This window comes from Trichechus manatus, unplaced genomic scaffold (assembly GCF_000243295.1).
Source record: "Trichechus manatus latirostris isolate Lorelei unplaced genomic scaffold, TriManLat1.0 scaffold00090, whole genome shotgun sequence".
Taxonomy (NCBI): Eukaryota; Metazoa; Chordata; class Mammalia; order Sirenia; family Trichechidae; genus Trichechus; species Trichechus manatus.
In genome coordinates this window covers 10,000,479-10,013,185 of record NW_004444026.1, presented here as the reverse complement: position 1 = coordinate 10,013,185, position 12,707 = coordinate 10,000,479, and the positions used below count along the sequence as shown (strand labels likewise).

The 12,707-nt window shown below is 42.3% G+C and overlaps 2 long non-coding RNA genes across 2 annotated transcripts in view; both read left to right on the top strand.

Moving 5' to 3' along the window:
* The first annotated feature begins 2,524 nt into the window (after nt 1-2,524).
* LOC111821563 (uncharacterized) lies at nt 2,525-7,023 on the top strand. The gene is made up of 3 exons (XR_002824938.1): nt 2,525-2,545; nt 6,643-6,791; nt 6,949-7,023. It is a non-coding gene; the product is annotated as an uncharacterized LOC111821563 (long non-coding RNA).
* Nucleotides 7,024-12,021: 4,998 nt separating this feature from the next.
* LOC111821566 (uncharacterized) overlaps nt 12,022-12,707 on the top strand; it is a 10,516-nt gene continuing 9,830 nt past the window's right edge. The window contains exon 1 of the long non-coding RNA XR_002824940.1: nt 12,022-12,372. This is a non-coding gene — a long non-coding RNA (uncharacterized LOC111821566). The remainder of the gene's footprint in view (nt 12,373-12,707) is intronic.

The following is a 12,707-nucleotide window of genomic DNA, read 5'->3' as shown; positions in this document are numbered from 1 at the left end:
CGGAGAAAGCAGATACAGCATTTGATAACTGTCCTTTAGCCACTTTTTAGTCTTGCTTGCTGTTCCCAAGGCCTGGTTGGGAGCAGTGAGAACTTAAATTTCTTCTATTTCTCTCATGTCTATGCCAATACGTGTGTCTGACCATGCAAAATGGAAATCAATTCTCAGGGTCCCAATTACACTGTGCCTAGTACCCTGGGGTCCTGGAGAGTTTCAGTCAGGGTCCTCAGCAGCCTCTCTATTCCATCACAGAGTTTAGCTCCTGTGACGCCTTCCTCCCTCTCACCGTTCCCTCCCCCACGGTGCAAATGCCCGCCACACCTCCTGAACGCCGCTGTGCACGAGTGCGGGACGCAGCCGGTGAGCCCGCCAAGGGCTCTGGCACTGCCGCCCCCAGCGGACCTTAGCAGGCGGCCAGATGAACAAATGGGCGGCCTCTCTAGCCGCGTCTGATAGGCCCTCTCCAGCTGCCTCCAAACCGGAAAGATCAGGCTTATGAACAAGTCGACCTTGCTTGAAATCCAGAAGGAGGCCTAATTACAGGGCTACTTGTCTCAGTTTTCCCTGTTACCCTAAATCCTGGCGTAGATCATAAGGAGTTAAGTTAGGAACTGAACGCTGGCTTTAGAGGTAGGGAGGAGGGGAAGGCCAATTACGCTTCTATTGGTAGGAGACGAACACGTGATCATGAGTACTAGGCTCTTCCGTGGCACCACAAGTTTCTTCAACTAGTTCATTTTCATTGGGCTCAGCCCACTTCACATTATTGGGCTTTGCTTTCTATTAATCTGCCCCTTAAAATGTAAAAACCCTTTTGGAGTAGATTACATATATCCCCTTCCACTGCTATTCTTCCAGGTAAATGAAGTCACTGAAAAAGTACAAAACAGCCTGGTTTGTTTTAACTTTTGCCACCAAATAAGGCAGAGAGAAGGTGTTGAAGAAGAGGTGTTTTCTCTACCATTGGTTCAGCCAACTAGAAAGTAGATTTTTCTTTGCAAAGTGTACAGCCAAGCCCAGAGTCAGTGGTTATAAAAATAGATGGCACCAAAAAAAAAATTAAAAAGCATCTAGTCTCTGACTCAGGCTCAGCGGAGCCACCCAGTGCAAAGGATGACGACTGGGGAAAAGAGACGAGATCCGTGACGCTTCCAGGACCTTTCCAGCCCTTCCTTCCTCCTCCCATCTTTCCTCTCTTCCTCCCCCACTCCTCGTGGAACTCTGCTAAACACTGGGGAGGGAACATGGTGGTGAACTAGACCCAATCCATGCCCTCCTTCCTCCTCCCCCCTTCGCTTCCTGTAAAATTTCTGAGTCGGATGAACTGTTACCTTGTATTTTTACTTAATTCTTCATTTGTGTAGTTTATTTCCCCTAACTCAGCATATCCCTCACAGCTCATCCCAAGCTCAAGATGAAAAAAATGTTTTTGAATGAATAAACAAATTTATAATCCTCACTCCGTGGGTTCATTAGGAGAAACTGGCCCCTTTAGGGATGTTTCCACAGACTAATCAAAACTGGTAAAACTTTTTAGAAAACTGCAATAAAGAGTTTGGTTTGTCTTTAAGTTATACTCTGAAGCTTTACACTCAGAGTTAAAATATTCCCACAAAGAGCATTTATGAGCTAGCCATTGATTTGAGATGTCCCCATTATTATTATTTTTTAAGATTTTACCATGAAAAAGTTGAAGCAGATACAAGAGGGAAGCAAGCCCTCATATTCCTATCCCTCAGCTCCAACAAGTAGCAATTCATGACTGATTTTGTTTCACTTATAGTTCATCCAGGAATCCCTCAGTGGTACAAATGGTTAATGTGCTCAGCTGCTAACTGAAAGGTTATCAGTTCAACCAGAAGTGCCTTGGAAGAAAGGTCTGGCAATCTACTTCCAAAAAGTCAAAGCCATTGAAAACCCTGTGGAGCACAGTTCTACTCTGACACGCGTGGAGTCACCATGAGTCAGAATCGACCCAATGGCAACTGGTTAGTTTTTGTTTTTTGGGGTTTTTTTTTGGTTTTACACTTCATCCATTCATTATCATCCCCTCCTCTCAAGGACTATTTTGAAGCAAACAAAATACATCATGTCATTTGATCCCTAAATATTCAATGGGTATCTCTAAAAGATGACTCTTTAAAAAAAAAAAAAAAGTTTCCTTCATGGTGCCCCAATCTTTGAAGCGGAGCCTGAAGGCTGCTGAGTTCCCTTAAGATGTGCTTCTGTGGGTTCAGGAAACTGTTTCACACACACACACCCCGCCCCCATACACACAGGGGAAGTAGCTTCTTAAGACAGGCTTAAATGCACAGACTCTGAAGCCACACAAGCTTAGAATCCCAGCTCCACCACTTCCTACCTCTTTCTAGTCCCTATTCTGTGACCTTGAGCAAGATAGTTAACATTTCTGTGCCTCAGTTTCCTCATCTGAAAGTTAAGATAGGTAATATACTTACCTCCTTGGGTTTCCCTCAATTACAATTAAACGTGTTAAAACAATGTGAAGCAATTGGAACAGTGCCTGGCAAAGAGGAAGTACCATGTAAGTGTTGCTATTGTTATTCTTTGCTTAGTTCATATACTGTTTCTACCAGTACCACCTACTCCCTAAATTCTGACAACGATAGTCCCTCACATGTGTGCAGCAATGTATGTATTTCTCAAAGCACTTGAATGTACGTTTTTGAGCTCACTCATGCCATAATCTGTGAGCGTGTGAGGCCCAAGGGCATTCAGAGGTGTTAAAGTACAGCAGGAGAAATGCAAAGATTTAGTTACAATTAGCCCTGTTTATGATGCGTCAGATATAGGAGACTTGGTGGCACAGTGGCTAAGCTCCAGGCTGCTAACCAAAAGGTCAGCAGTTCGAACTCACTAGATGCTCCATGGGGAGAATGGTGTGGCAGTCTGCTTCGTAAAGGTTACAGCCTTGGAAACCCTGTGGGCCAATTCTGCCCTGTCCTATAGGGTCCCTATGAGTTGGAATTGATTCTAGGGCAATGGTTTTTTGTTTGTCTGTTTGCTGATGATAGGTGAGAAGAAAGACCTGGTAATCTACTTCCAAAAAAATCAACCATTGAAAACCCCAGGGAGCACAGTTCTACTCTGACACACCTGGGATCAGACATGATTGATTGGTTGGTTGGTTGGTTATGATGGGGAGAAATCTGAGCAAAGTAAAGGTCTAACAATAGAGATTGTTAAATAAAATATAGCATATCCATAAGGTGTCAATATTATAAATGAGGCAAAAGAATATCTAAAATAAAAATTGTTAAAAATAAAATAAAAAAAAGAAAGTTATAAAATAGTATGTAAAATATTAATCCATCATGCATTTTTTGGTGTATTATGCTTGGTGAAAAGACCAGAAACACACACATCAAAATATTAACATTGGTTATTTCTTAACGAAGCAACAAGAAGTCATTTTTCTTTTCTTTTTTGGGCTTGAATTTTCTAAATGTTGCATAATGAATATGTATTACTTTTCAATAAGGGAAAGGTAATTGTTTAAAAGCAGGACATAATTGTATATGCAGTACCATCTCAGTTATGAAAAACATAAGTGAAAATAGCAAAATGTTTATGACACTATTGTAGGTGATTTTTTTCTTTATATTTTCAGCATATTCTGGGGGCAATAAGTTGTTTCTACGAAGATGATTCAGATAGGAAACTGAGGCACAGTAAGACGGCAGGAAGGCTCTCTGGCGCCACACATACACCTCTGCCTGCCCTGCCTTAAAAGAATCAGAGCAGGTGAGGTCAAGCCACCCCAGAGATGCCCAATGTTTTGTCTCATCCCTGACCCATGACTTAAAGCTCAAGGCCGTGACTGTCACATAATAACAGGGATGCAGTCTCCGAGCCTCTTCTCTTATTCTTGGCTAAAAAACACTGTGATAAGCTACAGGATGAGAGAACAAATGGGCTGCAGGGCCCTGTGTGTGTTGGGGTTGTGGCTGTGGGTGCTCAGCCTGTCAAAGGCATCACCCTTGCTATCTGGAGGGGCAGGAAGCCAGTCCATCAGCTGTGCCACACAGACAGCTGTGCCTCCCCAGATTCTAAAGCTGCAGCCATCTCCCTGCTCCAGATGCCAGCTGTTAGGGAGGAGGGAGGCCTGGAGGCAGATGTGTCAATAAGTGATAGGAGCCCACCCAGTCCAAATATTTTCACCCTCCCTGATCTGCTTTCCTAACAAGCATGTCTAGAACAAAATAAAACAAAACCAAAAACAAATAGAGATGAGGAAACAAAAGGAAGCGAGAAAATGAGAGGGAAGTATTTTCTAGATAAAGCATCTACTTGAAATGGCAGTTGGGATTCTCTGGGCAACCTAGGAGACAGGTATCAGGAGCGTGACGTGGTTCGATGGGCAAAGCTATGGGCTTAGCAGTCACAGGCCAATACTCCTTCTTTCATCCACCGCCTATGACTGTATTATCCAAGGCACGTTCTCTTCCTAGGGCAGTGCCCCTTCCGGAAGAAGCAAGTGTGACCGCAAGAGTCAGAAGGACTCCTTGCTCCTGGAAGGTGAGCTGCCAGGGCACATCTGCCCTGGATAACCACAGGAAGGAGTAGCTGGTTAGGCCTTATGTCAGGAAGATCATCGTGGCTGTTAGACCTGCTGCTTCTAGACCTCCAGGTGAGGAAATAGACGCCAGCCTTTTGTGCTGCCCTGTGTGGGACGCAGAGCCGTGGCTGGCCTGCCTGTCAGTGCATTCGGCTCTGAGTGGCTCTGATTGTTATGGCTGGCCCTCCAGCAGGCTCACACAGCCCACGAGAGGGCTCACATTGGCTCCAGAATAAACCACTTAACCGGGGATTTTTTTTCCCCCAGGTAGAATGGAAGCAAAAAGTATCAATGACCTATTGCTACTAAAATTTTACACACAGCCCTGGAAGCTCTAGGCAATTTTTTTTCAGTACGTTTAAAGGCAGTTACATACCTGTCTTTGCACAAATGAAGTCTCTAGCAGTGATTTCACTTAGATTTGAAGGCAAAAATATGAAAGTAGAGCAACAGTGAACATTTGAATAGTAGGAAAGAATAATTCTCCCTTACTCCCTATCTTCCTAAGTTTTCCTTTGCAGGTTTGCTCTCAAAATCCCACTGAATCCTTCCATTGGCATCCAAATCTGGCTTTGTGGATCAGTTCAGGTTTAAGGTGCACTCCCCTAAGCTAGCACTGGGCAAGAGGTGGAGGAGGATACAATGGAAGAGTAAGACTTGGTCTTAATGTCCCCCAATCCAGAGCAGGTGACAGAAGTCACACCGGTGGGCTGACACTGACTGGAACAGGGCAGGCAACAGTCAGGTTCTGACCTAAATCATGTGATACAGTCCACGAGTATGCTCATTCCGAATTAACACCATCCTCAAACAAAACATATGAACTGAATCCTAAAATGGAACTCCTGTAAGTTCACATCAGCCTGGGCTGTTAATAAATGTGCTTCAGGGATCATCCTCTGCTCAGAATGCAGGAGCTAGAGTATGACCACTCAGTACCATGCCAAGGGCATTGTGGGTCACATGGCAAGCTACGGCTGCTAAGCAAAAGGTCAGCAGTTCAAACCCAACAGCTGCTCCTTAGAAACCCTATAGGGCAGTTCAACTCTGTCTTATAAGGTCGCTAAGTCAGAATTGATTCAACAGCAGTGGGTTTGGTTTTTGGTTTTAAAAGCAACAGCACCTGAGTCTTTTTAAAATGTATTTGGCAGTGTTTATATATGTCTCACCCAGAAGATGGAGTCCCTGGGTCGCATAAACGGTTAAGCGCTTGACTACTAGTGGAAAGGTTGGTGGTTCAAACACACCCAGAGACACTGCAGAAGAGGGCCTGGCACTCTGCTTCTGAAAGGTCACAGCCTTGAAAACCCTATGGTGCACAGTTCTACCCTGCACACATGGATTCACCATGAGTTGAAATTGACTCGATGGCAATTAACAACAACAAAACCCAGAAGACAACAAAGAAGAGAAGATACTTACTGGGACTCCCAACTAACTTCCACAGCAGATCCACCTCTCTTGCTGAATGTATTTTCTTAATTTACTCAGTGTTTGTTTCTCTCTTTTAAAGGCCTAGTCAAGCCTCACATCTTCTCTCCAACTCTCACTGATATCTCCTACTGTTCTTCCAATGTCACATGAGTGTTATTAAACTAAACTAGTTAATGATTTACAGTCTATGTTTTATATTTAATACACTGACTTATTCTGTGTACGTTGTCGCTCGAGAGGCTGTAGTGGCCAATACTTTCTTTGAGCTCCACCGTGGTGCCCACACAAAGTCCAGCTAGCCTATTACCAAGAAAATAATGATAAACACCATTCAAAGTATCTAGTAATTGTCTGTGCTCTATCACTTAACTTGATATAAATGAACCTCTGCATAGCTGAATACTTCCAGTGAACATTTACGTAGCTACTTTGGAAAGCCAAACACCTAATGATAGCCATGGCTTGCATCTTTTGATGAAAAGCCAACTAGATTTTTGTTATGATATTGTTCAAACCCATATTCATCTGCAAAAGGATTACAATCAAAACCATCATTATTTCAAATAATAATTTGTATAGTTGGTGGTAATCTCAGTCAAATAATATGTCTTTCACTCTGTTGTACATAGGATGAGTCAGAACCAGCTTGATGGTAACTAACAACAATATGTGTGGTAAATATAATATCTGTGAATAACAATTACCAAAAAGCACAAACACATCCAAGAAATATTTCAAGGCTTAAATCCATAAGCCAACTCTACCTAAGAGAAGAATGGTAAGTAAAACATGAATTTTCTCTCTGTTTACACATCTGGTCCAAAAGCTAATGGCTAATATATTTCACTTACTATGAAATTTAGAATTATAAGCTACTTGTATCATGCCTGTGAGTTGCTAACTTACATTATGTGCCTATATATATTTCTATGTAGACACCCTCAATCAAGAAAAAAATATATAACTGAACAAATCATTCACATCAGGATGGAAACGAACACAAAGGTAAATAGCAATTAATTTCTTAATTATTTCCTCCTTATTAGGAATATTAGTCATTGTGTTGTATGTGCTAAGTATACAGGTAGTCCTCAACTTATGGTGAGGTTCCATTCCAACGACTCCATCATAAATCCGTTCTGATGTAAGTTGAATACCTCTTTTTTTTTGGTTGGTTTTTGTTATTATTGCCTTTCATTATCAGTATCTTTATAAATCTAATCTTTATTTGTCTTTGGGGGCTGGGAACATTACATAAAAACTTACAGATATGATGACATCAGCAAATTACATACTGCAACATTATGTGTAGTACATATTACTAACAATAAGATATACAAAAAAACAAAAACAGATGGTCACAAGTGTGGTTCGTCATAACTTGAATACGTTCTAAGTGGGGGACTACCTGTACTTCCTTTGTATAAAATTGAGAGGAGGTCAGTCTAAATTAGAAGTCTGCAAGAGACTAATGGACCACAACTACCACGGCCTCCACCAGACTGAGTCCAGTACAACTAGATGGTGCCCGGTTACCACCACTGACTGCTCTGACAGAGATCACAATAGAGGGTCCTGGCCAGAGCTGGAGAAAAATGTAGAACAAAATTCTAAGTCACAAAAAAGACCAGACCAGACTTACTGGCCTGACAGACACTGGAGAAACCCCGAGAGTACAGCCCCTGGACACGCTTTTAGCTCCGTAATGAAGTCACTCCCGAGATTCACCCTTCAGCCAAAGATTAGACAGGCCCATAAAACAAAACAAGACTGATGGGGCACAGTAGCCCAGGGACAAGGACTAGAAGGCAGGAGGGGACAGGAAAGCTGGTAATAGGTTGAGAAGGGAGAGTGTTGACGTGTCGTGGGGTTGTTAACCAATGTCATAAAACAATATGTGTACTAACTGTTTAATGAGAAACTACTTGTGCTATAAACCTTCATCTAAAATTCAATAAAAATAAATAAATAAGAAGTCTGACGTAGAGATTTGAAAAATTACTTTCAAGTACATAAACAAAAGTACCATATTTCCAATATAAAATTAGGCTGGTTGAGTCTGGCCTAGTATAGTTTTGACTGTAACAAGTAACTGAAGATGATTTTTAATTCAAATATCCAAGAGCCTACCTAAGCAATCATGACCCCTGCTTACAATGAATTACTATGGATTATTTACATATAAACACGTGTATCTTAAATGCTTTAAATTATTTGTTCTTTTAAGCAGATAAATAATACTTATATTAGTTTACTATGCTGTAGCAAATTACCACAAATTTAGTGGATTAAAGCAATGCAAACGTATTCTCTTACAGTTCTAGAGGCCAGAAATCCAAAATCCATTTCACTGGGCTGAAATTAAGATGTCGCCTTTTCCAGCTTCTGGAGGTCATCTGCATTCCTTGGCTCATGACTTCTTCCTCCCATCACTCCACCCTCTTATTCCTGTCCTCACATCTCCTATTTCCTTCTTTGACCTTCTTGCCTCACTCTTATATGTATCCTAGTGATTACACTTAGGGCTTACCTGGATAATCCAGGCTAATCTCCCTATCTCAAAATCCTTAATTTTAATCACACCTGGAAATCCCTTTTGCCATAGTAGGTAATATTTACAGTTTCCAGGGATAGTACGAGCATATTTTTGGGGGGCCATTCTTCAGCCTACCACAGTATTCATCTGTGTAATCTAATTTACACTGTGCCTTTACAAGGGCCTTCTTTTAAAGATGGTGCAAAAGTAAACTTCAGACTAGGGAGTCATGATTACAATCTGAGTCTCATGTCCTGGTACTGAAGAAGGTGCTGGATTGGTAGTTTGGAGACCTGAGTAATTTAAGTCCAGCTCTGCCACTGAAGAAGTATGGTATAGTGGTTAAGAAACAGACGGACTTGGTTCTTGGTTCTGACTTATTAACTGAATGACCTTGGGCAAGTTACTCAACTCATCTGTAGAGTAATAAAACCTCTGAGGCAGGGCTGTCCCTGAAGATTAAATGAGTAACTGTATGTAAAGTGACTGTCAGAGTAAGTTGTTTAGGAAATAGATGTTATCTCTATTATACTCTGTTAGACCTACCACCTCACCTCACAGAAATGATGAAATGATGTCCATGATTTTGTTTTTTCTAAAAGTTAAAAGCATCTCACAAGTGGAAATGCATATTATGATAATAGACAAGGTAAGTTCAGCCTATCCTCCTATCGTTTTTCTCCTATGCTAGGATGAGAGCAGAAGTTAGGGTATAGAAAAGGATGGGTCTCCATATCATTAGTTGGAAGGGTGAGTGAATGTTCATGTATAGAACAGCTTTGGGTATTAAGGGATCAAAGGGGTAAAAGAAATATGAGAGAATGTGTTCTTGTGGGGCATAAGAAGGTAGGAAGGACCATTTGAGTCCACTTTTATACTTACTGACTGGTTGATTTGGGCAAGTCAGCTCTTTGAATTTCAGTATTCCCATATGTAAAGTGGACATTCTGAAGTGTAGCCTATCTATTTCTTGTTATCGTTATTCTTGTTAGTTGCTGTTGAGTCAGCTCCCACTCATGTCAACCCCATGTACAACAGAATGAAATGTTGCTTGGTCCTGTGCCACCTTCATGATTGTTGGTATGCTCCAGGATGTTGTTGCAGCCATTATGTAGTGCCATCCAACCTAGCGGGTTCATCTTCCAGCACTATATCAGACAATATTCTGTTGTGATCCATAGGGTTTTCATTGGCTAATTTTCTGAAGTAAATCAACAGCCTTTTCTTCCTAGTCTGTCTGAATCTGGAAGCTCTGATGAAACCTGTCTGCATAGCCTCCAGGGTCATAGCAACACACAACCCACCACAGTATATATGACAAACTGACAGACAGGTGATGTATCTCTCTCTTGAAAATACTGTAATACACCCACTCCTCACTTATCACCATGGGTAGGTTCCAAACACCAGGTCATTATGCGAAAATTGGTGTTATGTGAAAATGGAGGATGACCACATCAGATCACAAACTGGAGTATGACTATATCATCACATAACTGCCAAATTACATCGTTACATAACTGCCAAACCACTGAGAATCATGACCCAGCCAAGCTGACACATAACCTTAACCATCACAGCCAGTGTTACTCTTGCCTTGCACCTTGGCTTTCCTTACTGCTAGACGTATGTCATTAATGCACAAAATAGTTCAATAGTAGATTTTTTACTGTCATAAACGCAAAATGTCGGATAATGAGATAGTCGATAAGTGAGGAGTAGGTGTAATTGCATACAAACCAAGATAATGCTTTTGAAGTGTCATGTAAATGGTACATGCTCTATAATTCTAAGGTGATCTCATAAAAATTGTGATGATGAGATATGATCAGAAGAGGCAATAATGTTCACCCAACTTCAGAACTTGCCTTCTGTATCAGCAGGAGTGTATCAGCATGGAAAAAACAGCCAACACTGCTAAGGAAAGCACTTTGCAACAAAACAATGTAAGCAAGCAACTCTAGATCTCCTCTGAGCCTTGTTTCTTTCCTAAATAACCAATACAAACACTTCCTTCTTCAGGACACATGAAGCTGCATACATTTGTACCCAGATGCCTTGAAGGAAAGGCAGCCTGCCAGACCAACTCAGTCCTCCAACCTCCAAACTCTCAGTGTCTCCTTCCAGTTGTTCCTTCATACTCACACACCCTGTCTTGTTTCTAAGGAAAATGTCTCTGAAATGGCTTGTTTGGAGCCTTACTGCTCTCAGAGCATAGGCTGCAGTACCCTGGGGGTGAAAGGATCAGAAGCAACCAGGCTTACCTTTCCTTGGGCGCTTAAGAATTAAGGATAATCCCCAGCTGGGTGAAAGGCTCTTAGTGTTTTGTTAGATGCAACAAAAAGTTGAGAAGTAGATGAGCTTTCCTCCCCTCTCATAGGACCCACTGGGCCCATTCGTGGATATGTACTTCTATTCTTAGAAACAAAACAATTTTCTTTTAAGGGTCAAATCTTGTGGTTATCTTTTCTATTCTGGGACAGTCCTAATCCCTGGGCCTCAGTTTCCCCACCTTCCCATTAAGTAGGGAGTGTTCAGTTGATCATACACAAGTGTACAACCATCCCATTTTGCAGATAAAGAAATCAAGGCCCAGAGAAGAGGAGTGACTTGGCAGAACTCACACAGGGGCTGTGATGGGATATGAATCTGGGTTTCTGACTCCCAGTGTCTAGCCAGTAAGTACAAATTGTATCATCTCAGCAGAGTCTGATGTTCTTCACTCCTTATTCTATGTGTCTTCACCTTGCCTTCTCAACTAGCTTGTCAGCTCCTCAGGGGCAGGGCCTATGACTTGGCCTTCTTTTATGTCCCTCGAGGTGCCCAGGCACTTAGCGGGGTTCTGTGGACTTAAGCAAGGAGGGGTTATTGATGGAACACAGGACTGGTGGATTTTGGCTGGAGAGAAGATGTCAAGATTGATCCAGAGTTTGAGCACTACTCACATGGCCAAATGTGAATGGAGGTTTTGGGTAGCGCCTTACCAGCTGGGTGACTTTGGACAAGTTTCTTAACTTCGCTGAGCCTGTTTCAACTGTGAAACTGAGAATGACAATACCTGCTCCACATGGTTGTTTGAGGATTTAATATAGCCCATGCCTGATACTAGCTTATTTTCGTTATAGTTGTTATTACTATAATTAGGTAGAGGAAAGTATAGGGCTACTGAGATCTGGAGGCCTTGCAGAACTACAGTAAGTTCCAATGATTCTGGTGGAGGAGGTGAAGTGGATTGAGAGAAAATGAAGCAACTCCAATTCCCGGTGCTCAAAAGACCTGTAATTAGCTTGTAAACTCCACCCCATCACCAAGGCAAAATGGGTGGGGCTGCCCCTTCCTGTTTCCGTACAAGTCCTCCAGAGGTCAGTTACTTTCTTAGACTCCTCTGAGGCAGTACTCAGTGTTCATTCAGACTTGGCTTCACCTGTGTACAGAGGGGCGAATCCAGGGCAGAGGCAGCGCTCATGCGACTTGCACTGACCACATACCCCTCCTAGAAACTGGCAGCTGGCTCTTCCAGCATGGCCAGCCTGTGACTGACTATCAGCTCTAGCAGGACTGGATCATGGAGATAAGGGCCATGCCTCTAACTGTGCAGGCCACTTTGCTGGGTGGAGACTGGGTGAGCCATCAAGCTGAAAGAATGTTGACAAAGCCATGGGAGCAGAATTCCCCTCTGACTTCTGGAAGAAAATAATGGCTGAGAGACAGATTTGCTGGAAGTCTCTTTTCAAGAAATTTTATCTCAGGAGTCAACAACCTAGGCACTACTGCTTAGGTTAGCCCACAAACTGGTTTCCATCAGCGTGGCCCAGGCTGACAGGTGAGGCTTGGCTTGTGGTTCTTCCAACTCCTGACATGGGGTCCTCTTCCTGCTAACTGAAAGGCTGGAGGTTCAAGTCCATCCAGAGGCAGCTGGGAAGAGAAGCAATGATTTACTTCCAAAAAATAGAGTACAGTTCTACTCTGACCTATATGAGGTTGCCGTGAGTCGTAATCGACTCAAAAGCAGCTGGTTTCAACAGGTATATATATATGGCAACCCCATGTACAATAGAATGAAGTGTTGCCCAGTCCTGTGCCATCTTCATGATTGTTTGTTTTCCACCTTATAACAAGTATTGTTATTGTTATATATATACACACATATATAATATA